This window comes from Mirounga angustirostris, unplaced genomic scaffold (genome assembly GCF_029215605.1).
Source record: "Mirounga angustirostris isolate CCGP_5_RB_7025 unplaced genomic scaffold, mMirAng1.0.hap1 SCAF_6, whole genome shotgun sequence".
NCBI classification, from domain to species: domain Eukaryota; kingdom Metazoa; phylum Chordata; class Mammalia; order Carnivora; family Phocidae; genus Mirounga; species Mirounga angustirostris.
The window spans coordinates 6,377,179-6,379,902 of record NW_026991714.1 but is presented as its reverse complement, the minus strand read 5'-3'; the positions used below and the strand labels follow the sequence as shown (position 1 = coordinate 6,379,902).

The window sequence follows — 2,724 nt, the reverse complement described above, 5'->3', positions numbered from 1 at the left end:
TGTTATCACAGATGATCTCTGGAGACACAAACTCATGCCTTAAGAACTAAAACTCAGCATCGCTTTGATGCCTAATGGGAGGCACCACCCTGCTTGAACATGAATTTCCATCTGGAAAGTGACTTTCCTCTATCTTTCTAAGTAATCCATGTAAGAACATCTGGCAAACCTTTCTTAAAAGATAACGTAATCACCTTAATTTTAGAACGATTGATACAAGTAAATAACTTTCGTTCGGTGCTCTGCACATTTAAAGCACACTGTATGAACTAATTTAAATCAAATGAAGCACCAGGCACTCAACAAATTGGATCATCAGTACGTTGAAACAGGCCTGGCATTGGAGTCTTGACTGCCTCTTGCTAGATGCATGATTGTAGCGATTTACATAACTTCTTTGAGCCTCAGTATTCTCATCTGTAAATGGGAATAATTTTACCCAAACACTAAGCCTAATGGGAGAATTATCTTATTTTTATTTTTTAAAATTTTATTTATTTATTTATTTGAGAGAGAGAGAGGCAGAGGGAGAGGGAGAAGCAGGCTCCCGGATGAGCAGGGAGCCCGAAGAGGGACTCGATCCCAGGACCCGGGGATCATGACCTGAGCCGAAGGCAGACGCTCAACCAGCTGAGCCACCCAGGCACCCCAATTAATTTTTTTAAAGATTTTTATTGGGGCGCCTCGGTGGCTCAGTTGGTTAAGTGGCTACCTTTGGCTCAGGTCATGATCCCCGGGTCCTGGGATTGAGCCCCACGTCCAGCTCCTTGCTCAGCAGGGAGCCTGCTTCTCCCCTGCCTGCCGGTCCTCCTGCTTGTGGTTGCTCTCTGGCTCGCTCTGTGTCAAATAAATAAATAAATAAATCTTTAAAAAAATAAAAAATAAAAAATAAAACACTAAAAAAAATAAACAAAAAAAAAATTTTTTTTTTTTTGAGAGAGAGAGGGAGAGCACAGAGGGAGAGGAAGAAGCAGATCCCCCGCTGAGCAGAGAGCCGGACTCAGACTTGGGGCTCCATGCCAGGACCCTGAGATCATGACCCAAGCCAAGGCAGATGCTTAACCGACTAAGCCACCCAGGCGCCCCCTAATGGGAGAATTAAATAGATAATACAAAAAAGGAAATCTATGAAAAACCAGCTCACATTATCCTTACAGTGAAAGTCTGATTTCTTTCTCCCCTAATGGGTTCTAATTACCAATTCCAATGTGTAGGGCTTCCCCCCCAACCCACCCCTGTCCCAAACACCAAGCAATTCTCAGACACCAGCTTAGTGTCCTATAATTTAACTCAATTCTGACATTACCTATCTGGAGATAGTATTAGATTCTGCAGGCTAAGGGTTCGGGTCTGTAAGACTTGCCCCACTCTACTTCACATGCCAATTTCAAGTCCAGGTTGTCACCTTCTGTCCCTTCTGAACAAATGGCTATAAATCAGAGGTTTCTATGACCCCCCCCCCCTTAGGTTTGATTAATTTGCTGGAATGGCTCATAGAACTCGTAGAAGCATTTTATTTACCTAGATGGTTTATTAAGGATATAACTTTGGAACAGCCAGATGGAAAAGATGCATAATACAAGGTATGGGAAAATGCACAGAGCTTCCATGCCCCTTCCAGGTGCATCACTCTCCCCAAATCTCTATGTGTTCAACAACCCAAAACCTCTCTGAACCTGACCTCTGGGTTTTTATGGAGGCTTCATTATATAGGCATGACTGATTAACTCATTGGCCTTTGGCAACGGACTGAACTTCTAGCCCCTCCTCATCCCCAATGGTTAGGGAGGTGGGACTGAGAGTTCCAAACCTCCAATCACATGGTTGGTCCTCCTGGCAACCAGATTCTGCCATTGGGTGAGGTCTAAAGTCATCTCACACATCGCTTCTCGGCCTTTTGGCTAAGATCAAGTGTAGTATCTGTTCTTATCAGTTTAAAGTCATCTCACAAAAAAAGACACCTTTATTGCTCTGATTACTTAGAAAATTCCAGGGGTTTTAGGAGCTCGGTACCAGAAACTGGATGAAGACCAAATATACGTTTATTATAAGTCACAATGTCACACCCCCAACAATGGCAACAAGTCCACTTTCATGTCTACTCGATGCCCTACTGGAGGCTCTAGCAATAAGGCAAGAAAAAGAAAGAAAAGGCATACGGATTGGAAAGGAAGACATAAGCTGCCTTATTTCTCAATTTGATCACCTATGTATAAAGTCCTGAAGAATCTATAAAAAGTAAACTAGAAGTAATAAATGGGCATGGCAAGCCACATGACACAATGTGAATCTACAGGGAGAACATACAAGGAAATGACATTGGGAAGCTCAGAAATCAAAGCAATAGCAGACAATTTAGATAAAAAGAACCTAAGACCAGATAATCATGGCCTTTATCCCATACTCTACTTTCATGAGAATTGTGTGCACTTGGTTTTGCACATGGTCTATTTTCATAGGCTTGCCTTGAAAGGAAAAATTTAAGTTTTTTAAATGAGCAAATATATCTGTGAGATAAGCTAGTTTGCAAAGTTAGTCCCAATCATGCCCACGACCTTACAGAGGGATGGGTTCCTTCTGGAAGTCCTGAAGTTCTTCTTGCAACTTGAATAGACAAGATAGGGCTTTTTCTTGGGAAAGCTACTGAACTTTGTATGAGATGAATGTTGCTCATGGTCACCACCTATCTGAGAAAAAAATCAATAATTCATTATAATGTGATTG

At 42.0% G+C, this 2,724-nt stretch overlaps 1 pseudogene; it reads left to right on the top strand.

Annotated features, from left to right (window-relative positions):
* Window positions 1-1,881: 1,881 nt before the first annotated feature.
* Window positions 1,882-2,036, top strand: LOC123847292 (U2 spliceosomal RNA; annotated as a pseudogene).
* The last annotated feature ends 688 nt before the right edge of the window (window positions 2,037-2,724 follow it).